Genomic DNA, 27,018 nt, shown 5'->3' with positions numbered 1-27,018 from the left:
CTGGCTGAGGGTGTCTAAGAGGCTGTAGTTGGGCAGTGGCTGGGGCCTCAGTGTCTGAAAGCTTGAAAGCTGGAGGATCACATGGCTGGCAGGATGGGGCTGGCTAGCCGGTTTCTCTCCACGTGGGCCTCTCCACGGGATTATGTGGCCCTCCTGACATGGCAGCTGGCTGTGTCCAGAGTGAGCCATCCAAGAGACCAAGACAAGCTGCAATGGAAGGGATGCTACCAGGGTGTGCATGCCAGGGGGTGAGGATCCTTGGGGGCTAGCGCACAGGCTGGCTACCCTACCTTAAAAGGATATGTATCTTTATTCATAATTGCCTTGAATTTTTCATAAAGGAAAAATCTAAATACTTGACTTATTTTTCAATCTTATAAAGCACTTAATTGCAGCATTCTGACATTCCTGCTTTCCACAGGAAATTTGGGGAGTATTCAGATGCATACAAATAAATTTTAGAAAATGGGATTCATGAGGAAATGCTAAATGACTAAGCAAGTTCTGTTTGGTTAAGTACAGAATTAGGAAAAATTACTTAAATGTCGGGAAGACCCTAAATAAATTTAATAACTAAGTGGTCAGAGACATGTGTTAGCAAATTTTTAAAGGATCGAACGATAATGGATTAGGAATTGGCAACAGTGACCTGCAGAACTAATTCAACCTGCTGCCTATTTTTGTAAGTTTGATTGGAACATAGCACAGCTCATTGGCTTATGTATTGTCTATGACTACTCTCTCATTACAAAAAGACAGAGGCAATAGTTGTGACCAAGACAGTCCACAAAGCCAAAATATTTACTGTCCTTTGTAGAATAAGTTTATTGAACCCTACTCTAGATTTTAGACTTTTGAATAAAAGGTAAGTTTTTGGAGTGTTGATGAGTTGCATAAATCCAAGCACAGTAGCATGTAAGTGAACTTTTAAACATAAAAGAAGGTGCAGTGTTAATAGGGTGTGTTTTTTTTTCTGGAGTCTTAATAATTAGAAGAGGAATAAGATTCACAATAATAATGCTTCATTAGGCAAGACTTTGTTTATTAAGATAATTCATGAGCTTTGAATAGGGCCCAGTGGGAACACGTGAAGCCAACATTTGAATAGCAAATGTGAACATTATGTTGACTGAATTGGGTTATTGTGGAAAAGCAATATAAAATTTTTAATCAGTTTCTTACTCTAAATTGGAAAGTAGGAATTTTATTATTTACTACTTCAAAATCTGTTCTGGTTTATGGTTAGAGTTTTGATTTTTTTTTTTTTTACTTGAAAATGTAGTCTTGAGGTTATGCCCCTAAGTTAATAACCTTTATTTACCCATCTAGTACAGAATGACTTGAAGAGATACAGGTTATCTACCAGTCCTTTGATATGCTGCAGACAAATTGAAATGTGAAGTTTCTGAATAAGAAGCACAAGGTGTAGTGCTCAGTGTCGAATGAGTAAGGACAAGGATGAACTCTATTTCTAATATTGCCATCAGCTTATATTCTCCTACTAGATTGGTTTGGTGATCGTTATTAAAATCTACTTTGTAAACTAGTAAAAAGAGTTCATATCAAATAAAACATGCTTTAAGAATGTGATATAAAGAGGAAGTGATTTAGAGATGACATTATTTTAGCATTTCGATTCAAGAAAATAACACCAGCTACCATTTACTGGGTAGTTACACTGTTCCCAGGCACTGTGCTAGGCATGTTTCAAAAGTAACTCATTTCGTGTTCACAGTAACTCCAATGGATAAGAAATACCTAGTGTGACCCTCACTCAACACATGAGTAAACTGAGCCTTAGAGCGGTTAACTTGCCCAAAGGCAGTAGCTGGGCTAGGACTTGGATCTGGGGACATCGCACGCTGTCTCTCCCCACATCACACTGCTAGCCCATGAACCTGTCGCCTTGTTCCTGGCTCCTGTCTTCCTTTCCATTTCCTTTAACCTTCTTCTCACCCCTCTTCCTTTCCCATTTCCTTTTTTTATTGTTAGTTGTACAACTAATACATGCTTAGCACCAAACAAAAGTATAAAGTTAAAAAAAATAAAAGTAGCTTTCATCCATACTGTTAATATTGACTGTTTTCTTACCTACTCTTTTACTCAAGATAATATACATATACTGGAAATCTCTTCCATGACACACAGTCCTGCCTTATTATTTTTAACAGCTGCGTTTCATGATTCATAGAACAGGTATACTTTAATTTGTGCAGCCATTCCTATTCATTATTCCCTTGATTTTTGGCATCTTGTTTTCTTTCCTCGTTGCTGTTTATATAACTTTGCCTAATGAGCATCTGAGGTTTGCCTTGCCTACACTAATGGAAATGACCGAAGTATATCTATCAATATAGATAATTTTTAAAAGCAATAGTTACATTCTTTCCATGACCATGAATGGTATTCTATTGAGTCTAACTTTTTTGAGTAGGGTTTTGTTTCTGTATCATGAGGTCTTGTGTACCTTTCTTAAACTCCTTGAAGAATCTGTCTCCTTCGCTCAGTTATCAATATACTAGAGGCCCAATGCACGAAATTCGTGTACTCGGAGGGGGTGGTCCCGCAGCCTGGTCTGCGCCCTCTCACAGTCCAAGACCCCTCACCCCTCATTCCTTACCTGCAGTGAAGGCAGGAGAGGCTCCTGCCACTGCCACTGCACTCACCAGCCATGAGCCCTACTTCTGGCTGAGCGGCGCTCCCCCTGTGGGAGTAAACTGACCACCAGAGGGCAGCTCCTGTGTTGAGCATCTGCCCCTTGGTGGTCAGTGCGTGTCATAGCGACCGGTCATTCTGCCTTTTTTTCTATTTGCATATTAGGGTTTTGTTATATAGCAGCGGTTCTCAACCTGTGGGTCGCGACCCCTTTGGGGGTTGAACGACCCTTTCACAGGGGTCGCCTAAGACCATCGGAAAACACATATATAATTACATATTGTTTTTGTGATTAATCACTATGCTTTAATTATGTTCAATTTGTAACCATGAAAATTGGGGGTCACCACAACACAAGGAACTGTATTAAAGGGTCGCGGCATTAGGAAGGTTGAGAACCACTGTTATATAGGATTTTATTTTATCTGTGGCAGAGTAGAAAACACAGACTCCTAATCCATTCCCTTCATTTCGTAGTAGTGAAATCCTGGTCACCTTTCCTCAGTAAAACCTACCTGACAGCATTCTCGTATAAATGAAAGAATAGTCATCTATCCACTCTACCTGGAATGACTCTCAACAAATGGTAGTTGGTACTGTTTTGCTTCTGAAACTCTGGTTTATGAGTTTTTAGCTTTTTTTTTTCCCCCTCTGCGTTCTTTTTCTTTTCTTTTTTTTTAATCTTTTTTGAGAAATAGCTTAGAGTTGTGATTTTTGGGTGGGTTTATCATTGAGTAAGAAAATAAGCAAAATGGACTTTTTTGGATTCCAGAGTTGATTGATGACGTTGGCACTATTAAGGTGTTCAAACCCTTGCCTGTTGGTTGCGATAGAGCAAGAATTTAGTTCAGTCCTGAGAGCCAAGTTGTGCTGCCAGCTGGACCTCCTTCCTTGCCCTTCTGTAGAGAGGGCTGTCTTCTCTCCTAACACGCCCAGTGTTAGGAGGAACCTCTCTGTTCTCATCTTACTCCGCCTTTCCCCTTGTCTTCATCTACTTGTGGGTTTCATGCTGCTTTTCTGGCCACTCCTTTGCTGCCCTTTTTTCTTCTGCTTCAGCCATATTGGTCTTGCTATTCTTCAGATGGGCTCGTCCTACCTACTTCAGAAGATCTCATTTATTCCTACCTCAGTCCTTTGCACTGACCTTTCCCTCTGCCGGGCTCTTTACACACATCTCATCTTTTGAATGAGGCTTAACCATGACACTCATTTAGCTCCATCACCCTACGCACACCCCCAACTCCTCTACTTTTTTCCTTTTTTCCCTGGCACACACCCTTTTATCATACTATCCAGTTTACTTATTTATTATGTTTATATTTGTTTTCTCTGGTAGAGTGTAAGCTCCTTGAGGGCACGGATCTGTCCTTCACACTAAGTACATAGCATAGGGCCTGGCACATAGTAGGCATTGCTGATTAATGAAGCCTGCGTCATGTATTCTCTTTTAGGTCACCTCATTTACTACCAAGGTTCTTTGCACAGCATATGTCAGTCACCCATAAATCTATATCCCCAGCATAGACCCTTTTCCACTTCTCTCCTCACTGATCTCTCCACATAGTGTCTACTAGACACAATCAGACAGGAAACTTGGTAGCCATCCTTAATTTTTGTCTTTCCTTTACTCACCCTCCAACCCCAACTTCCAGTCTGTCAGTAGGCCCTGTTGACGTCTCCTCCTCCTTCCAAATATAGCCCAAATCTACCTACTTCTCTATCTCTGCCATTCCTCCCATTTTTGCCACCATTATCTCAGCCACACAATTGCAGTGGCCTCTCACTGTTCCCCCGCTTCTTGACCCTCTACACCTCCATTCTCCCCACTTCAGACAGAGGCATCTTCTTAAAATGTAGAAATATAAATCAGATCAGATCACAGCCTTCCAATGGCTTTCCATATCACTTAGAATAAAATCCAAAGTCCCTTCTCTGGCTTATAAAAAATCCAGCACTAGTTGAACTGCTACTTCTCAAACCTCATCGCTTAACTGTTTCCTCCTCACCCCACCATGCTCTAGTCACACCCCTTCTTCTCTTTAGGGATGCCAGTCTTAGAGCCTTTACACTTACTGCCCACTCTATCTGGATTTCTTTTCCCCCTGTTCTGTCATTGTTTGAGCCAGTGCTTAAATGTTGTCTCCTCAGCAATTTTCTTGACCATCCATTCTCTCAGGCACTTAGCCTGTCTTAGTTCTTGGCATAACCTTTGCCCTCTAACTTATATAGTCTTTGTTAATTGCTTTTCTTTCCCCCCATGAGGATGTATGCTCCGTGGGCACATAGACCTTCCTACCACTGTATCCCTAGTAAGTAGAAAAGTGTCTGGCACAGAGGTGATGCTCAGCAAGTATTTGTGGAATGAATGAATGAAACAACAAAGGGTACACAGTGTGTGTTTTTTTAAGTTATAGATTTCTGTAATACTTAATATGAAATTTTAAGTAACCCATTAAGAATATCCTTAGGCAGGCCCGGCCAGTGTGGCTCAGTAATTGAGCATCGACTATGAACCAGGAGGTCACGATTCAATTCCCAGTCAGGGCATATGCACGGGTTGCAGGCTTGACCCCCAGTAGGGGGCATTCAGGAGGCAGCTGATCAATGTTTATCTCTCTCTCTCTCTCTCTCTCTCTCTCTCGTCATTGATATTTCTCTCTGAAATCAATAGATATATATATATTTTTTAAATTATCTTCTTAGGTGGAATGGAAAGAAATTGACTATTCTGGTTTTGGGGAAGAGGCACTAAGAAATTCTTACTGTTCTGTCCCTTAATTGAAAGCAGGAAACAGTCCTGCCTCGCCCTCATTTCTTCTTTTCATTGCACAGTACAGTGCTTACAAAAATATTTTCCTCATAATATCTTTATTTAGAAGCAAAATTGTGTGTGTGCCTTTCTTTTTCTAGTAAAGCACAAGAGATAATCTTATAGTCTAAGCACTGACAGTTTGAATGGCAAAATAATGTATAATTAGGACTATTCATTATCTTGTCACATGCTAAGTAGATACTAAGGGTTTATCACTGCACTAAAAGTCACTGGGATATTTAAGTTTATCCTATGAAAATCTGTTGTAAAATTAAAAGTTTTTTCCTGTCAGTAACAAATTATTATGCAGAATTTGTTTATTCCTTTGCCCAAGGTTTTTGCAAATAATATGCCCCAGATGTCTTCCTGTTACTATTTCCACTTCATTGTATATTTCCCAGGGCTTACTTTCTTGCTCTATATTTGAAAAAAAAATCCTAATTTTGTTAGTTATTAAATCGAATGTTTTTAAAAATCAAAGTGCTTCTAATTTTTTCCTTTATTTTTTTTTAATGCCTTCTAAAGGTCTCTGAGTGGGAAAGCAGTAAAATATAAGTGGGGACCCTTTGCCAATGAGACTCAGTGCTTCGTGACTGATTGCTACTGTGCTGTACTGAGGTTTGTCATCGGTTTGTCCCACAGAAGGCAATGGGGACAGTGGTGGCCGCGGCTGTTTCTAACTTGTGGTTTATTTCTCATCTTCGAGATCCTCTTGCTTGGGGCCTGGGGTGGGAGTTGGAATTGACTGTAAATGGGCATGACTAACTGAATTTTTCAAGGTGTTGGAAATGGTCTAAAACTGGATGTGGTAATGGCTGCACAACCTGTATATTTATTAAAAAACATTGAATTGTGCACTTATCATATGTGGGTTCTAGGAATGTAAATTTCACGGCAATAAAACTAAACAAAAAACTGGATTCACCCCCTTTGCCTTGGGTTCCTTATTCTTGCTTACCAGTTCTTCCCTTCACGATTATTCTCCCCCTCCTTTCTCAGTAATTTTGCCTCCTTCATGAGCTTATTGCCCTTTAGGTCACATTGAGATCATGGGTTTTGGAATGGAAAGTCTGGATCCAATTCCAACACTGACTACCTATGTGACAGTTGGTGAGCCTCAGTCTCCAAATGTGTAAAATAGGCAGAATAGTAACAGGATCTGTTGCACAGGGATGTTGTGAATATTAAGTGAAGCCCTATATCTGAAAACTTCCATAAATGCTAGCTATTTTCATTGCCATTTGAGGCAGTATGTGAGGTGAGCACAGAGACTGGACCCCGCAGTGTGGAAGCCTTGCACATCTCCGCCACTTCCCAGCTGTGGGACCCTGGGGAAGACATGTAACAAAGCTCTTGGGCTTTATTGGACATTTTATTTTATTAATATATTTTATTGATTTTTTTTTACAGAGAGGAAGGGAGAGGGATAGAGAGTTAGAAACATCGATGAGAGAGAAACATCCATCAGCTGCCTCCTGCACACCTCCCATTGGGGATGTGCCCGCAACCAAGGTACATGCCCTTGACCGGAATCGAACCTGGGACCCCTCAGTCTGCAGGCCGAAGCTCTGTCCACTGAGCCCAACTGGTTAGGGCTATATTGGACATTTTAAATAAAGTTATCGCATAAGGTTGTTGCAGGGGTAAATGCTGTCATTCATATAAAGTTTTTAGCACAGTGCCTGACAAAAGTAAGCGCTAAGTGTTTATTATCGGGTCCTTTAGGACTCAGGCCCGCCTAGGCCTTTTGTAAGCTGACATTTGACCCCAGGATACTATCAAAACAGTTTTCACTAGGGTTGTGGCAGCCAGTAGGTAAATCCAGTAGCCTTTTTCATTCTGTCCTTGACCGTGTGGCCACGTCCTTGAAGTTTCTTCCCTGCGTTTCCTTAATATTACTCCCGATGGGTGATTCCCACATTCTCAGCTCCCTTCCCGGGTCATCTGGGTCTATTCTTCTCTGCCACAGGAGCGGGCATCCTCCATCGCTTCATTTGCTTCTCCTCGTCTGTAAACAGGCGTTGTTGGCCCTGATTCTTTTTGAACTCCCAATGTGTATTTCCTTTGACCTGCCGCAGATATTACCAGGCGACTGTCCACTACCTCAAGTCCACCTGTTTGAAACTGAGCAGTCTCCTTTCCCGTTCCTGTTCCCTGTGCTGAACTCACGCTCCCTCCTGCCTTTTACACCTGTATTTTCTGGCTTGGTTCGTGACCTCACTACACCCAGTTGCCCGAACCAGGATCCTTGTCTTAGAAATAGGTTATATCTTTCATTGATTTTTTTTTTTTTTTTTTTACATATCCATTCATTCTTATCAGAGCAGCATTTGGGAACTATTTTATCAGGTTTTGTCACTAGAAAAGGGATAAGCAAGTAAATTAAAGAATGAGTGATGAGAGATAAAGATGTTTTTAAAATAGGACTTCTAATTAAGATCAAAAGGATAAATGTAATTAATGAGACAGCCTCAATTTTAAATCAGAATGCTATATTTGAATATGTGAGAGAGGGGGAATTCAGGTTAGAGAGTATTAAGTGATATGGAATTCGAAAAGGGACTTCTGATGCCAGGGTGCTGGTACTAATGCCTCTTTTACCTCTTTTGTATCTGTCTTTCCAAAGTCGATTCCTTCGTTCTGCTGTTTGGCCATGGCCCTCTTTAACATTCTAGTATGACCTGCTTACTATCCAGGGTGTAAAATGCTTCTTGTCATCTGCTTCCAAATTCCATCCCAGATGACTTCGCTTCTCCTCCCAGGGTTGACAGCCTCCACTTTCCAGTACTCACACCATCAGGGCCCCAAGGTCTCTGGTGCCCACACCAGCTCCCGGGTCCCCTGCTGTCCTCCTCCTCAGCCTCCCACCTGGCTGCTTCCTCTTCCTTCCCTCTCGTTTCTGGTCCAGATCCTCAGTCTTTAGACCTTTCAAAGAGTCCCCCCCCCCTCACACAGCTTTCCTGGATTCCCCTATCAGAATGTGCTCTCATTTCCCTCTGCACTCTGCAGAGCACTGAAGCACCGCTCTTTTGCCAGGATAATCTTGTGCCTCTGAGCTCTTTTAAGAGATCATCCTCCTTGTTTTTCTGTCTTTTTTTAATTTATTTTTTTTTAATTGTCCTAAGTTTTACATATAGTGTCTGTGTCCATGGGTTATGCTAATATGCATGCAGACAAGTCCTTTGGTTGATCTCTAACCACCATCCCCCTCCCCGCCTGCCATTTGTCTCTGGATCTAAGTCCTCCTTGTTTTTCTTCCCACTCTTGCACCGTGCCTCATATATAACACATTCTCAATACATGTTTATAGATCAGAAGTAGATTTGTTTGTTTTCCAATGAAGAACTTTTCCTCTCTTGTTCAGAGATTTAGAGCTTTCCTCGAGTGCCCCAGGTAACCTACTCTTTCTACAGAATCCTCACCTTCACACATACAATACAGGAAACATGGTGCCTATTTACACTTCATGGTACATTTATAGCTCTTGGTACTTGGTTTTTATTGTGTGCTCCCTCTTTCCTGGACATTTTTTTTCTTTCTTTAGAGCTAGAATGCTTATATGGCCTACAGAATCCACAGAACTTGCAGTTATGCCTACCTAATACTCGTCAATAAGAATGAGTTACTTGGGTAGAATGTTAAAGAAAAGTGTGTTGGTAATTTTCTTTGAACTTAACTTTTTTTTTTCCTAGAAAGGTGTTGGAATTAAATGTGGCTCCATAAATGGTTCTCTGTAGTTTTTGAGAAAAAAAAATCTAACATTTTCTTTTTTACAACCTCTAAACTTCTTAATGATCTTGTTCCATTATCTGTGAGGGACTTGACTTAGCTGCTGCTATGGAATTTGTCTCTTTTCTAAGCCTTCTTGCTTTCCCAGGCCTTCCATGTTCATTTGGGGGTGGGGAAGAAAGGGTAGACAAGGCTACTGTTCATAAAATGAGACATTTGTGTGGGGTGTGGATAGGCAGTTTACAATAGGGAAGTGATAGAAGTAACCAGGAAGGGTTGTTCAGAGAGGAAAGCCATGCCTTAGCATATGGGCCCGTCTAAAGATGCATTAGCCCCACTCCTGCAGCGGTTTGCTCTCCCAAGCTTGGTGTGTCGAGTGTATGAACACTTCCTGCTTTTGCTTGTCTGCTCAAGGTGAAAATGGGAAGTGGATTTATAAGAGTTGTCTGGTGGTTTTGGTGGGGCTCTGTCTGCTGTGCTAGATTTCTATATTGGGAACATTGAAATGATCACAGAGCAGAGGATAAGCTTGTTCACCATATTTCCAGTGTTGGCAGCAACTTACCAGAAAAATTAGTTAGTTGATCACTGAAACATACACATGTACACTGTTTGGTTGAGTGTGTGTGAGTGGTGTGTTGTAAAAATTGTTTTGCAAAATGCAAAAAAAAAAATTATTCCTGTTTATAGCTTTAGCAACATTTGGGTGAGGTTTGTTGTTATATAAGCATATAATTTATTATGTATAAGCTATAGATGAGAAATATTCTATTGCTATAGTTTAAAGCAGCGGTTCTCAACCTGTGGGTCTCGAACCCTTTGGGGGTCGAACGACCCTTTCACAGGGGTCACCTAAGACCATCGGAAAACACATATATAATTACATATTGTTTTTGTGATTAATCACTATGCTTTAATTATGTTCAATTTGTAATAATGAAAATACATCCTGCATATCAGATATTTACATTACGATTCATAACAGTAGCAAAATTACAGTTATGAAGTAGCAACGAAAATAATTTTATGGTTGGGGGTCACCACAACATGAGGAACCATGTTAAAGGGTCGTGGCATTAGGAAGGTTGAGAACCACTGGTTTAAAGGTAGCGGGCATTTTTACTAAAGGTACGGAACATTTCAGTTTACTGATATTTACTAATATTTCCCAAGGAGAAATTAAAGTACTACTAGATAGTTTGCAGATTGTTTTATTTGCTAAATAGGCAAGAGGACAGGACAAGGGGTTAAAAATGAAGTATGAATGGCTTACAGTTTGCTTTATTTTTCAGTGGTCAGATTTACTGGTGGGGACCACATTTTGGATATCCTGAATTCTCCTGTTCATGCCAGCACTTTTTGGAATACTTAATGTTGACATAGTGAAATATTGAAACCTAAGGATCTATTTTAATAAAAGTGTAGAAATAATCATTTCCAGTCACATCAAGTTAAATGAACCACAGAAATCAGGAAGTTAAAAACAAATCAATTACCACTTGGTGGTTCTGTGTAGTGTATTGCAGTTAATCATCTTCGATTGAATTTGCAGCTCTCTGAGTTTGTTGGGAAGTAGGCCATCTCATGCCGAGATGAAATACCAAGTCATTTAAATTAGATACTGAGCATGCTCATACTTTTGGAGTACTTTAGGAGACTGCAGTGTAGTTCAGTTTTATTTTGTGGAGAGAGCAGAAAAGAGACCATGGTGTGCCCTTTTGTCATCATTCTGTTAGAGGGCATGTAATTTGTCTTGGAAACCAGAAGCCTAAGATAAAAAGAAGAACGCAGGTCTTAGCAAAAGGCTGTTTGGTGAGTTGATTAGCTGTTTTGTTCTACTTTTATAATCCTTAGCAAGGCTGTGTATGTCTTTACTTAGATCTGCCGCTTGTTTTATACTGAGCTGAAGCTTTATGTAGCAAGGAACTTAGCTGAGATGAGGAGAAAATTGTTTCTGCAGTCCAGATCTTTCTTTTGAAATATTTTCAGTACATTTTTACATTTCTGAGGTGACAAGTTCATAAATTGCTCTGCTGCTACCTCCGTGTTCCTCACAAATTTCATTTGTTCACTGCTGCTGAATAATGCTGGCAGAATTATGTGCTGAGGGAGTACAGGATTTGTCAGTTTGGACAGTTTAGCATTTTTGTTCTTGTGTTTTAATGAAATTATAATGTTTGCCTTTACATTTCTTTGCTAAATCTAAAAAGTAGTAGTGGTTAAGTCCCACTTAGTATAAGAGCAAGAATTCTTTAAAGAAAGTGAAAAGGGTATATTGTAGTAATAGCTACATATTGTTCAAACGGTAGCTCAAAAATAAGTTGGTTTTGTAATATAATTGGTCATTTAAAATACTCTAAAATGAGATTGACAGCATATTTGTAAAATGTTACAATTATTCAGCATTCGTATTTATAATTTGTTCTATTTTTAGATATTGGATTAGCTTCAGAAGTGTTTAGAGCACAATAATGGTTTTGCTGTTTTGGGCTCTTACTTCCCTTGAGCTCATATTATGGTGATTACTAGGAAGATAATTTTATTTAAATGTTTTGTGATTGTTTTTATTATCCAAAATGTTCATGTTCTTCCATGAAGTTAAAGTGAGGAGAGATCTTGTGTATTTTCCCCCATATTGTATTCTCATAGTATCAAGTGATATTTAAAATCTACGTATTACTTCGTAATGAACATGATTTTTTAAATATATTTATAATGCACAAACTTGGCAACCAAATCTTCAGGGTATTCTCTTGGAAATTAAAATTGCATACTCTGCTTGAGATAAATCCTTGTGTTTTTGGAGATTTGAAGGAAGCAAAAATTAACATATTTATTTCCTTGGGGGGAAATAGTATTTGAAACAGGAAGTCAGGTAGGGAATTTGAGGTGCTTTGAAGAGTTCTAGAAAAAATGATGTAGAGGAGTGGGAGGAATAGGAAGAGAATACTAAAAGCTCGGTGCCTTCAAATGCCAGGCAATTATGTGATGGTTTCCTGAAATATCTTTATTTTGTGAACTGCCCCCTCTATGCCATTTTCTAGGATTGGCACATGAGAAGGAAGTGGGTGTATACTCAGTTTGTATATTCGTGAAAAGGGAGGGTTAACAGAGATGAGAACTAGGTAATAATACTCAAGAAATCTATTCCCACTTCTAAATACTGACTCACTTGTGTGACCTTGGGCAGCATGCAAACTCCATTTACTTCCATTTTTTTAATGTATTATTTTACCATGGTAATAGGTTTATTTAAGGTTTCTAAAGTAATAAGATTATTTCTTGGACTGTTGCAAAGATTTATGAGGTGCCATAAGTTATTCACAGATAGCTGCTGTGGGGGGGGGGGGAAAACAAGTATTGCTTTTACAGAATCTTATCAACTGCTTTCTTATTTTTAATTTAAAAAAATTCAAATGTGTAAGTCCTCTGTGGTCTTTGAAACTAATTTAGCAGAAATGCATATTTCATGTATAGTATGTAATTAAAGTATGACAGATTTTTTTAAATTCCCCCAACCCCCCCATATTTATTCTAAACTATGGATAATAATGAAATTTTCATGGCAAAATTATACTTGACATTGTTTTTCTCTTATGTATTTAGTCCCATTTACCTCTAATCATAGATCTTCAATAGAAGCTAAATAACCAGCCAGCAATTTTGTACTATAATTATATAATTCAATAAATATAGGTGCAAAGACTATATATATAACAGTATCTATATAATAAAAGCCTAAGCAACCGTTATGGCGGAATGACCAGAATGACCGGTTGCTATGATGTGCACTGACCCCCAGCGGGGCAGACGCTTAACGCAGGAGCTGCCCTCTGGTGGTCAGTGCGCTCCCACAGGGGGAGTGCTGCTCAGCCAGAAGCCGGACTCATGGCTGGCAAGCGCAGCAGCAGTGGCAGGAGCCTCTTCCACCTCCACGGCAGTGGTAAGGAACGAGGGGTCCCGGACTGCGAGAGGGTACAGGCCAGGCTGAGGGGGGACCCCCCCCCCCCAGTGCACGAATTTTGTGCATCAGGCCTCTAGTGTAAATATATCAAGGTGGCATGTTGTATACCTTAAATTTACCAATGTTTTATGTCCAGTGTATTCAATTAAAAAGATAAACAATGGCAGTTTGTAGAAAAAATATTGAGAAATATTGGAAAAATGAAAGGAGGGGGGATATGAAAAGAAATATTACTTATGACAAGGATTTCTTTGCCAGATCTGTAAAAATTAAGCACACAACTGTATATTTTGTTCATTTCCAAATCATTACGTTCATCAGCTCACTTATTTAACGTAACATTTGCCAATGAAGGAGCATTTATTTCCCAAATTTTATGAAGTTAAATAATGCTTGAAGATCCCAAGATCTTATTTCAAAATGAGATCTGTAGTCATGTAGGTTTGGGGAATAATGGGCCGTAAGGGCTTTTTATAGTACAACTTCTTGGCCTTAAACATCCAGTTCAGAACTTTATTCTAGAACTTAGTTTTCTCTGGAATATGCTTTACTTTTGCAAAGAAAAAACAATACATGATATTAAAATTTTATCAAGTCTTTTTATTAACTGAATATCAACTCTTATAAAATCTGGGTAAGTGAGAAAAGAATGGTGGATTTGCTTATATTTTCCAGAAAACTGCCTCAGTTCTTTTTTCATTTACAAGAACAATCTTAGAATTACAGTGTAAATGGGATATAAAGGGCATGATTAGATTTAGTGATAGTAATAGTGATATAAGCTAAAATTAACATTTTTGAAAACCCCTACTCTACAAGTGTAGGCAGTGAATACTATGTGAAGAATTTGGGGCACATGATTACCATGTAAAGGTTTAATAATTCTCACAAGTTTCCATTCATTCTCTTAAAGTTACTCCTAGATTACTCCTGTAGAGAAATTAATTTTTAAAGTATAGTTTGTAATGGGAAATAAGTGATCACTTATTTATAATCTAGTGGACCTGAGTTCTGGTTTTTACCATTAAGTATCTTCACTTCTCTATTCTCTGTTTTCAATAGTGTCATCGAATGGTTTGTCCCTCCCGCTGCACAGCAGAGCCAAACACTAAACCCGAGTTCTGCAGTGGAGAAATTAGAGTTGTTTTATTTGCAGAGCGCTAAGAAAGAATAGGAAGCTGGATAGCTTAAAGCCCAAACTCCCCGATGTCTTAACAATTTGGGGCTTTTAAGGGCAAAAATCATGAGTTAAGGGGTCAGGGTTATGAGCTCTGTTGATTGGTCAGTTCCTATGCAAGCTTTAGCAATCCAATTTATTCAGCTTCTGACAACGTTCTGTTCGGGTCTATATGACTATGGCCAGGTGGTCTCTTGCTTAAAAGACTGCATTCTTCCATTATCTTAAGCAGAGTATACCTTCTGAAACTTGCTTTACAGGCAGGCCCTTATGTAAACCCTTATTATATAACCTTCCAGGTGGACCTAAGACTCTTTAGAAAAGCTAATTTAATAATTTTAACTAAAAGTTATTTTCTAATATATTTAGTCTATTATGATTTGTTGTCTGTTTTCATAGTAAACAGAAATATCAATATATATATGTATCTTCTATATTTATGAGCATTGAATTTTATATAAAGAACCCAGCATGATGTATACTCACAAAGTAGATGTTCAATGTTTGTCTCTCTCTCTTTTTTTTTTTTTTTTACAAAAATTACGTTTTTTTCTGTATTAAACTTTTTTTAAAGTTCTATTTGAGCCCTAGCCGGTTTGACTCGGTGGATAGAGCATTGGCCTGCAGACTGAAGGGTCCCGGGTTCGATTCTGGTCAAGGGCATGTGCCTTGGTTGCGGGCCCATCCCCAGTAGGAAGTGTGCAGGAGGCAGCTGATCGATGTTTCTCTCTCATCGGTGTTTCTAACTCTCTGTCCCTCTCTCTTCCTCTCTGTAAAAAAAATCAATAAAATATATTTAAAAAATAAATTTCTATTTGTAATACTAGAGTCAGAGAAGGGTGCCGATTTATAAATAATTATATACTTGGACTCTTTTTATAATAATAGATTGTTTAAGCCAGAATGTATAAATGATACAGTGTTGGAAAACTCTGAATTGCTTAGTCAACTTTCATAAATAGAGTAATGGCTAAATATCTGCATGTTCCAGCTGTTTGGGGCCTGGTCGACAAAGTGATAAGTATTTTGGCTAAAGAAATACCTCAAATTTGTTTTTATCACTATACAATTTTAAATAAATAAAATCACATTTAGTGAAATATGAGCTTTTAAATTAGTAGAATTTAGCAATGCCTAACACACAGTTGGTACTCACTAAATGTTTATTGAACTAAATATTTTTCTTTTTATGTTTTTTAATCAATATAAATGAATAAAACTATTTAAGAGCTTATTTTTTGTTTCTTTGTTCTCTACTTTTGTGAAGATTGCTGTTCTTTACAAACAAAACCCTTTCATACTCTTATTATTTAAGAAACACACTTAAATTATTAGACTTCATTATATAACCTCCTTAAATGAGCTGATAATATGAAATGACAAGGACATGAAAATTTGGTGGTTTGTTCAGTTTTCAGAAATTGAATGGGCACATGGGTTGGTATTGGAAAAACACCTTGAATACTATCGTTAGGCCCATGGATGCTGTACATTATCTTCTCTCCGGTACACTTCCTGTGAAACTAGCTTTTTGACAAATTCAAGGTCAGTTAGATAACTCTAAAAAAACCTACTTAATTTTAATATGAGATCTCAGGGGTACAAATGATTTAACATAGGTATCTCAAAAGTATATGCAAGGTTTCCCTTTTATCCATGGGGACTATGTTCCATGGATGCTGGAAACCATGGATAGTACCAGATCTCATTTTTACTATCTTATCCGTACACACTTATGATTAATTTATAAATTTGGCACCATAAGAGATTAACAATAACTAATAATAAAATAGAACAACTTCAACAACATACTTTAATAACAGTTACATGAATGTAGTCTTTCTCTCAAAATATCTTATTTACTACACTCACACCTTTTAACTGAGAGGAGGCACTTTATTGCTTCTTTTTGACATATGCCAGCATCGCTGCTCTTGTGCTTTGGGTCATTATTAAGTAAAAATAAGGGTTACTTGAACACAAGCACTTGGACACCCGGACAGGCAGTTCTAATAGCTTGTCTGCTAGCCAGCACACATCTTGGGTTATTTTCCCCCAATCCAGATGAACTATGATGGAATTCCACCCCCCACCCCTATCTGACCAAAAGTATATTTTGGATATAAGCAACATTTTTTCTTAAGGCTATACTTTTTCCTTAAGAATAAATCTCTGAATTTTACACTTTAAATCAATGAGAAACTATGATTTGTTTACTAAAAGTGATTTGATAAGTATTTCAGAAACATCTTTCCTTTGAGGACAAGTTGCTTATGGCAAGAAAGGGAGAGAATTGCAGCAGATAACAGCTCACCAGCAAAATCCATCTGGGGTATGGATAACTTAATCTTAGGAACTGGTGTAGCAATCATTCTATATAAACAAGTAGAAATTATAGGGCAGAGGATGTGAACATTGGGAAACTTAATCAGCGTATCTGTTTCCTGGGTGGTCAGAGACCTCATTTTCACTCCTTTTCCTCACTTCCCTAAAGAGTTTATAAGAAAGCAGGAATTTTTCTTATAATCAAAGAATGGATCTGTTTATAGATTTTAACAATGATATTTGATAGTTATTGATGCAATTCTAGACATTAACATGAAGCTTAGCACATTTTGCTTGTTTTTTAGCGCTCATGGAGGAAGATTACATTGTGTACTTTTTCTCTTTAATACTTAAAAATTATAAAATAATATTGTAAAAATATTACAGGTACACAAAGGATATGAGTGGGATGCCCATATATACCCACTATCTAGCGTATGACAAAACAAATACTTGAACTTCATATGACTCAGTTATTACTGTAATGCACATTTCAGTTATTTTTAGGTAGCTGTGGAGTGATTTAACATTAAATGCCAAATTCCTCCTCTACTGTTGTAGTTATAGCATATATTTTTAAGTAATTTTAAGAGAAAACAATATATTCCGGGGGTTTTCCTCCTACAAACTATAATTTTTGTTATAACAAATTTGAATCTAGGTAATGTTTTCTTCTGTTAAAAAACATGATCTTGATTAGGTAACTGTATTCCCAAATTTTCATGTGCTTGTAGTGGCTGTGCCACCCCAACTTCACCACACATGCGCACCTCTCCCTTTGTCTAGTCCCTTCCCCCAGAGGTTTGCAGGGAATGGGCCGGTGGTTCCCTGGGGAATGTAAAGTTTCAGCTTCCTGGTGAAGCTGCCCAAATGGCTATGCTATAACCTCTGGCCTTCCTCGTGCTCCTTTTCTATTATTAATAACTAGCTAATTACAACGGTATCAGTAACATCTCAAATGACAACTCATAAATGGGTGAATAAAATGCAGTATATTCATACAATGGAATGTTGCGTGGTGACAAGAAGAAATGAAGTGTTCATACGTGCTACACCATGAATGAACCCAGAAAACATGTTAAGTAAAAGAAAGCATTCATAAAGGACTACATATTGTATGATTCCACTTGTATTAAATGCCCAGAATAGGCAGATCCATAGAGGCAGAAGATACATTCATTGAGGATTGCCGGGGACTGAGGGGATGTGTGATGAGGAGTGACTGCTTATCAGATGCAGGTTTTCTTTTGAGTTATGAAAATGTTCTAAATTTGATTGTGGTAATGATTGTACAATTTTTATGAATCTATTAAAAACCATTGAATTGTATACGTTAATGCTGAATTCTATGCTATCTGAATCCAAAAAAGCTGTTATTTTTTTAAAAGTAATACTAGGTCATTATAAAGAAATTGGAAAATACAGAAAACTATAAATAAGGCAACAGAAACTACTGGTAATTTCACCTACCAGAGAAACTAAGAATATTTTTTGCATGTTGCCTTTTTCTTCATTATGTATACCTCATGAATACATATTTTATCCTTTAATTGGAGTCATATGAATATACAATATTGTAATTCTACCTTTTCACCTAACAACTTATTTTAAGCATTTTCAAAAAAATTTAAGAATAAAGTTTATTGTAAAAAGTTATACATGCTTATTGTTTTATTAAAAAATTAACAGGTAAAAAGGATAAAATAAAAATCATTCATGATCTTACTGTTTTAATATTGATATTTTGATAGGTCTTGATTTTTGTGCTTAGCTTTAAGCTGTTGCTGTTGAATAATAATAGCTGTCTTGAGTTCAAATGACTTTCATATCTAATTTACATATTTGTTTATTTTTTTTCTAATTTTCTAATGTCTATTAGCTTAGTCTGTCTTTGGATCACTTTTTCATTTTACTGTAGAACACCAGAATTACTGAGTAGTGAAGCAGAAAAAGTAATTGAAACTGTTATGTTGAGTTTGAAAAAATAGAAATTAGTGATTTCATGCTTTTTTTTCTATTATTGTAAAGGTTATAAAGATTTTAAATAGAGGGCAGCTCTATTTACCAACCAAAGTAAAAAGAGAACAAATTCAAGTTTGGTTTTAATAAAGATATAAAGCATCTGTTAAAATGTTAATTTTAAGTAAATGTGTTAATAAGTGGCTTTTTGAAAAATTAATCTGTGCTCCCATATTTAGTTTTAATCTTAAATATTTATGACTTGAAATATTACATGGCCAACATGTTCATAAATTCACCAAACATTACATATACTTATGTTAAAGGTTACTGAGGATCTGTTATCTCAAATAATCCTCACAGTATTCTATGGGAAAGGTATTAGTTTTAGAAATAAGAAAATATTTTTTTGAGAGTGGTTCTTTGTTTTAAGTTCATAGAGCTTAGCTTGTAAGTAACAGAACCAGGATTTAAACCCAGATCTGTGTAATTCCCAAATTCTTCATGTCTAACCTGAAGACCTCTATGTGTTTTTAATATTTTATTCCCTGTGCTAGATTCTGGTGAGCCTCAGACAGTTTTAATCCAGCCAGTAGAGGGGAATATGGCCTAAAAAGAGGTAATTTCTGTTAAATAATTAAGAATACATGGGACCATTTACCAAGTCCAGACCCAGGTGCCTAAATCTCCAAAGAAGGGTGGTATCCCTCGGGGGCATGCTGAGGACAAGGAGAGGAGTGTGCGGTGTGAGGGGGCAGAGCTCCTCCTACCCAAGGAACCGAGCGTGTGGGCGGCTTCCCAGAGCAGATGATGTCTGTGTTGGGTTTGGAAGGATGACTAAGAATTTGCTAAGCAGGGGTGGATAGCACTCCAAACCGTGAACAGTGAGACCTAAGGCTTATAGATCTCTTCAAGGAACAGTTACTTAAGTGCTGCTCAAGTATTGGGTGTGAGGTGCTTGGGGACAAGGGGCCTTAGGCAAATAATGAAGACAGATCAGAGTAGCATTGAGTGCTGACTACTCACCACATTTGGATTATATTTGAGATGAGAAATTTAGGATATAAACAGGTTTAACTGGGAGTAAATAGGTTTGGGTATTTTGAATCTTAAATATGGATAGGGTATTCCTTTTGTTGAGATAGCAGAAATTAGATCTTTAGGTTCCTGCAGAGCAAGAAAAAAATATTAGGGCCAGATGCAGATTAGAATGTATAGGTGTGATTAAAACACCAATATTGTTTTTGAATAATAACAGGAGTCACTAAATGAGGAGTGAACTAAATTACTTAAGGATAGTGGGTGTAAAGAGCATCGAAGATAGAACCTTAAAGGAAACCCGATGGCTAGGTGATGGGCAGAGGAAACCTAGAAGAAATGGTTAGCATCAGAGAACCGGGGTTAGATTAGGAAAACCAAGAGAAAGGAGCAGGAGCATAACTGTACATACACATCAGTCCTGTGGATGAGGACTAAGAAGCATCCTTTGACATTTGTCCATTAGGAAGACATCAGTAACCATGAGTGTGGAGGATAGAAATAATTTCACAGTGAGCGGAGGAGTGATTGGGGGTGGGAAGGAGTGGAGTACAACCAACCAGTGGGAGCTAGTCTTTGGACCAAGAAAGAAAAATGAATTGACAAGATGCATCAAAGAATGGGAATAACTAAATTTTTTTTAGCTGGTAAGTAGGAGCTCAGTACAGCAGAGATTGACGTTGCAAGAAAGGAAGAACCAATTGTTAGAACAAGGTCCCAGAGAAATTGGAAAGGCAGATCAGAGATACAGAACGGAGGGGAGGCATCTCCACTTCTGAAGACTTGAAGGAAGAAATAAGAATGGGCTTAACTTCTGTTATGATTTGAGTTGTAGGGCAACAAAAGTTTACTTGGGGGCACTGGAGGGATTGGGTAGGTGGCTTAAGGAGGGTTAAAAATTTTAGAATAGCTGCCAAAGGGAGAATGAAAGCAAATTAAAAAGTTGTCTGCCAAGTGGTATTAAGAACTCATCTGAAGCTGGGAACCAGGAATTGTTTATGCTGACTTTCATTTAAAAGCCAGTATATTTTTTCTCCTCCTCCTCCTCCTCCCCCCCCACCCTCCTCCTTCTCCTACTCCCTCCTCCTTCCTCTGGGTAGATGCTGGCTTTCATTTAAAAGCCAGTGTATTTTTTCTTCTTCTTTTTTTGTTTTGTTTTTGTCTTCTAGAATTTGTTTGCTTACTAAAAACTATTTTTTCTTTTGCAATACTTGGAATCCCTGTCAGTTTAAGCTTGTTTAGGTTAGTCAAAAAAATTTTGTGTGAAATATAAAACTATGTTATGAATTATAGATAATACAGAAGCTATAATAGAATCCAGATATTGAGTAACTATTTATTGTTTAGTGCTCTCTCACATGTAGATGGCCAGGGTAATAGGGACTCTGACATGTCAACAACTGAAATTTTAGCCACATGTGTGGGTTGCACATAAGGAGTTAAGATAACAACATCCACCCAACCCTACTTCAAATTACATTTAAAATTTTGTAAAGCATTTTTGTATTTGAAACCATATATCCATATTCTTCTGAAAAAATGTCGTAAGTCATATAAAGGACAAATCCTAATCCCCGATTCCCACTCTAAAATTTATTTAGAAATTTTAAAGAACTCAAATTATCTAACAAGTTTAAAGAAGTCTGTTCTGACCAATTGGTACTGAAGAACCAAGTTCATCTAGTAGATCTCATTATAGCTCAAAGTGTTGGGTTTGGGTTTCTGTCTAAATTTGTATCTCCAAAGATAAAATGGTAATTTTAACAGTTAGTCCCCATCTTTTATATAAGTAAGATGTACTCGAAAAGGTTGTATAATATTGAGTTTAGTATGAATTAGATTCATTTATATTGCTTTCTTATAGAAATCTTCTCAGCAAAAGGTAAAACAACATGATCTACTACTCTAAACCTTTATATATTTTTTTAAATCCTTACCTGAGGATATTTTTTTTTAGAGGCTGGCGGGGGGCTGAGGGGGCGAAACATTGATGTGAGAGAGAGACACATCTATTGGTAGCCTCCTGCTTGCACCTCGACAGTGTGGGGATCAAACCTGAAACCAAGGCACGAGCCCTTAACCAGGAATCAAACCCGTGACCCTTCAATCCACAGGCCAACACTCTAACCGCTGAGTGAACTGGCCAGGCCAGTAGTCTATTTTTTATTGTAGCCCAACCTATCTCAAAAAAGAGATGGGCCCTCGCTGGTTTGGCTCAGTGGTTAGAACATCAGCCCACGGACTGAAGGGTCCTGGGTTCTATTCCGGTCAAGGACACGTGCCCAGGTTTCCGACTCAATCCCCAGTAGAGGGTGTGCGGGAGGCAGCCAATCAGTGATTCTCATCATTGATATTTCTATCTCTCTCTCCTTCTCCCTTTCTCTCTGAAATCAATAAAAATACATTTTTAAAAAAGAGAGAGATAGGATCTGTGTGAGTTTTCCAATCATTTGTGCAATAAATATTCTACCCTGTGCTCCATAAACATCTCTATAACAAGCCCTGTTCTAAAACGCTGAAGAGATGATGGTAAACGAGAGGATAAGGCATTTGGAATACAGTGTACTTCTGGAAAGGGGAAGAGAGCTTGACTGAAGTGGTAGATTGCCCAGAATGGCAGAGTATGTTTAGGCACCAAAGGGTTCATGGAAAGGCTACACATGTATAGGATGAACTATATGATATGTGAAGAGGCTGGCATAAGGCACATTAATGCTCATACGTTTTAGTTGTGCTGGTTGATGCTGTTGCTGTCATACCTATTGCAGAAAATGGTGGGGACTGGAATCAGAATCTTGGAGAAATGCCTGTGCTTAAGGGACACGAGTAACAGTGTCGCTCATGAGGAAAGTCAGAAAATTAGTGCAGAGAGCTCTGGTCTGAACTCAGGAGAATTCAGTGTTGTGGAAGCCAAGGATGTAAAGATTTCCAATTGTCAAAAGCTGGGTAGACATGGAAGGGATGAGAAAGAAACGGAGACCATTGATGTAGCAATTACGAGACTATCGATTACCCTTTGAGGAAGCAGTTTTAGTGGCATGAGTGGTGCAGACTTCTGGAGAGGTTTGGCAGAAGTAGAAAGTTGCAAGAACAGTGCTTTTTACATTTGAAATAAAAAAAATTGGGAATACCAGTGATTTTTAAAAAAACCCAAACAAACAAATATTTAATCTATTTATCAGGAATACTACGGGATGAGGATTTGAGTGTTAAACCCCAAAACATGTTTTATTCTCATTTGGGAAAGGAACCTTAATTTTTTAAATTAAATACATTTTGTCATGTAACATTGGGGAAGTTTAAGGTGTACTTATATAATTGGTTTTGGTGGTTATGAAAGTGAGGAGTCATTTAAAAATGGGGACAGTAGAAACACTTTTATTTCTGGTTGGGTCAAACACCCTATAAAATAGCAGTAAATACATACTCTTGCTAAAGGTTTTTCTTCTCAAAATAATTCACACAAGGAGAAAGTGAAAAAAGCTCTTTAATTGATTTTTTACCCTTGGTTGAATGCTTCTTTCACATCGACTCCTTGAATGCAGTTATAATTCCTATTGAAAATAGAGAAGTTAATTCCCTTTAAATTGTTATTAGCCACATCTCCAAATAAAATGGCCAATACCCCTTGAGAAAACGTCTCAGTTAACTAGCTTGCACTCTGTATCATTAAGCTTGACTGAGGTATGAAAATGAACATGGATATTTGCCAAAGCCCTGATAGTGGGCAGCTGTGTCCTTTACATGGCTCATATTTTAAGTAGTACAACCCTAAAGCCAAAATGTGGTCAGAATTTATAATGAGCATGTTAAAAGCTCTGTGGTACCTTAATTTCTTTCATCATTTCTCCATAATTTGGTGACATTTGGGTTGTTCAGTTTTATGTGCTGCTTTTAAAGGGAGAAAAAGCCAAAGACTCAAGTAGTTTGCTATTGGTTCCACTTTTGTTGAGTTAGATGGTGTCAATTTATTCTCTAGTAAGTTTTGTAAATCTGAACACACACACACACACAAAAAACCATACTGCCCTGATTAAAAATGTCTTTACTCAACAGTAAGAAAACAAACAACCCAATTAAAATGATGAGCAAAAGATTTAACCAGACACCTCACCAAAGAAAATATACAGATGGCTGATAAGCATATTAAAAGATGCTCAGCATATTTATCATTGGGAAACTACAGATTAACTTAACAACGAAATACCGCTACACACATTGGAATGGCTAAAATCCAAACAACTGACCATACCGTTTGCTGGCAATATTGTGGAGCAACAAGAACCCACACTCATTGCTGGTGGGAATACAAAATTGGTAGATCACTTGGCAGTCTCTTAAAAAGCTAAGCATAGTTTTATCGTACCATCCTGCAATCAGGATCCTTGGTATGTACTCAAATGAGTTGACAACTTACATCCACACAGACACCTGCACATGAATGTTTGTAGCAGCTTGATTCACAATGGCCAGAACTAGCAGCAGACAAGATGCTATCCTTTACTAGGTGGCTGGATAAACAAACGGTGGCACTTCCACATAATGGAATATTATTCAGCAGGAAAAAGAAATGGCCAGGCCACAAAGAGATACAGGTGGGTATTAAATGCACATTGCTAAAGGAGAGAAGCCAGTCTAAAAAGTCTGCCTTGCGTAGGATTCCCACAGACATTCTGGAATAGCAAACTATAGAGACAGTAAAAGGCTCAGGGGATTGGGGGGAGGGAAGAAGGGTTGAACAGTGAAGCACAGGGGACTTTTGGGTGGTGAAACTGTTCGGTGTGACTGTATTTGTGGTTACATGACACTATGTATTTGTCAAAACCCAGTGAACTTTACAACAAAAGGAGTGAAACCCCTGTGCAAATGTAAAAAATTATTTAGGGCCCGGCCAGTGTGGCTCACTGGTTGAGCATCAACCCATGAACCAAGAGGTCACTGGTTCAATTCCCAGTCAGAGCACATGCCTGGGTTTCGGGCTTGATCCCCAGTAGGGGGCGTACAGAGATGGTGTTTCTCTCTCGTGGATGTTTCTATCTATTCCTCTCTTTCTCTCTTTCTAAAAATCAGTAAAAATATATTTTAAATAAATAAATAAAATAAAAAATCATTTAGGAAATCGAGGGATCCCAGGATGGAATTCAGACTGTGACAAAAGACTCTTCTACAGATTTATGGTACAACCTTACGTGAAGACATGGGCAACAAGGTGCTGACCTAAGTAACTTTGGAACTGAGCTAAATTCAGTCTAAAGACATTGTACGTAAACACTTGAATTAAAAAGCAAGGAACCTCTGAGAAACTGTCACAGCCGAGGAGAGTCCTAGCCTAATTGTGATTCCTGCATCTGAAATGTTGCTGAGGGCCTTCACCCCACAAGCATTGGTAAACGTGTGCTTGCTTTTTTTTCCCTCTGGGGTTTTATTCTAAGCTATTGACACACTGTGCTTCTGACAAATGAGAGTACACAGGTCATACAAATGACACCACAACTGCCACCTGGTGGACAACGATCATAAAATGCGATGCGATGTGAGAAGCCTCCCAGTTTCAGAGCTGTTCAAGTGTGGTTTCAAAGGTGCTTCTGAGCTCTGACTGGTTTGGCTCAGTGGATAGAGTGTCGGCCTGCAGACTGAGGGGTCCCAGGTTCGAGTCCGGTTGGGGGCATGTACCTTGGTTGCGGGCACATCCCCAGTACTGAAGCCAAAACGACATTACCTGGAAAATGCTAGTAAGCTATGAGAAATTCAATTCTATTCAGCAAATTCATAAAATTGCACTCCGATTTTCTTGTTGCATTTCTCACGGTGAACATCTCCAGTAATCATAATACCCCCTTCCTCTCTGTAAAAAAAAAAAAAAAAATTAAAACTAAAAAATAAATAAAATAAAAAATAAAAATAAATAAAAGGTGCTTCTGAGAAGAAATGAAACAGGACACACTCCAAGCCTGTTCGTATAATTGTTCTGACTGGGAGATGGCATGCTACTACTTTTGTACACCAGCCACTCATCTGAGAGTCAGTTTGCAGCCATAATTGTTTACTTTGTTAGATTTAAAAGTCGCTTTTTTTAAATGTAAGATTTAATTTGGCATGTTTCAGAGCATGGTACCCATGTCACTGGTCGTATGAGATGGTTTTTAGTTATGTTGGAAGCTGAGATAAGCCAGTTTGGGCCTTCGCCTTTGTGACCATGTTTTCCTTCCACACAGCCTTGCTACCAGATAGCACGAAAGCAAGTCCAAGACTGAACTCTGCCACACACACACACTCTATTAGTAAGTGGGTACAGGAACAGTCACTTAACCTATTTCTGTAAGAAGAGTAAAGTCCCTCCCTGCTTCGTGTCTTTTTTCGCCATCCTAGTAAGCACCTTACATGAAATATTCTGACGGGGCGATCAGCTGGCGTAATCGGTTCAGACAGCAGAAGCCTCACTGAGAGGAACAAAGAACCAAATGAAATTCTATTCCGAGCCTCTATTCCAAAGGTGTTTGGCTGCTGGGGTAGCCACATTTTTGTCTTCTTTTTATGCAAGGACCTTCTAGCCATCCACATACTTTGAATCCCCCTCATTTCAACATAAAAAAATATATATTTCCAATGTCCTTGAAGCTAATGAGCCTCTGACACAGTTTAGTGATATTCAAAGTGCTCGTGTGATGGTCTTAGGTGCCCTGAATGGGGATAGCTGATAGGGAATTTAATATATTAACCAACTCTCTCGCTCCACTCTTTATAGTGAAGAATTTTAACATTAATGACAGTGTAACACGGTGGTATATGAATAAAATTTTCTCATTTTAATGTTCATTATGTTAGAAAAATATAGCTAGTAGATAAAAACTGCGATTTTATAAAGAATTTGTTGCAGATAAACTTAAATGCTATTCAGTTTTAGAGAGTTTTATATAATTTTCCTAAATAAATAGTACTGACATGGAATTATAGGCAGTTTACCTCAGTGGCAGTTTCCACTTAAAGCATTTGCAGGAATTATCAGCCAGTGTTCTAATACAGTAAAGTTAACATGGTTATACTTCAAAAGAGTATGACTTCAAATACATATGTACATTTTAAAAGAATTCATGTCATTAACTAATGAAATATCTATGCTTCATATTTTATAAATGTATTAGAATCTGTCAGAAATGGAGTTATCTCTCTTTTAGCCCCAGTGTTGTAGCAGTTTTAGAACAATAAGTGACAGACACCCATGAAAAAGGTTTTTGCATTCCCTTTTTAAAATATATATATATATATATTTTATTTATTTTTTACTGAGAAGAAGGGAGAGGGATAGAGAGTTAGAAACATCGATGAGAGAGAAACATCGATCAGCTGCCTCCTTCACAC

The 27,018-nt window shown here is 38.0% G+C and overlaps 1 protein-coding gene across 5 annotated transcripts in view; it reads left to right on the top strand.

The window, feature by feature from the left end:
- PLEKHA5 (pleckstrin homology domain containing, family A member 5) overlaps positions 1 to 27,018 on the top strand; it is a 209,781-nt gene that overhangs the window by 68,251 nt on the left and 114,512 nt on the right. Inside the window, exon 1 of one of the 5 annotated variants that reach the window (XM_014540160.1) lies at positions 10,990 to 11,008. The exons of the other annotated variants lie outside the window; for them this stretch is intronic. The gene's annotated coding sequence lies outside the window, so the exon portion shown is untranslated. Of the gene's footprint in view, positions 1 to 10,989; positions 11,009 to 27,018 lie in introns of those variants that run through there. 5 annotated transcript variants of the gene reach the window in all.

The sequence above is a fragment of the Myotis brandtii genome, unplaced genomic scaffold, assembly GCF_000412655.1.
Source record: "Myotis brandtii unplaced genomic scaffold, ASM41265v1 scaffold237, whole genome shotgun sequence".
Taxonomy (NCBI): Eukaryota; Metazoa; Chordata; class Mammalia; order Chiroptera; family Vespertilionidae; genus Myotis; species Myotis brandtii.
Note: the sequence above shows the minus strand (reverse complement) of the source record. Positions and strands in the feature narration are given on the sequence as shown.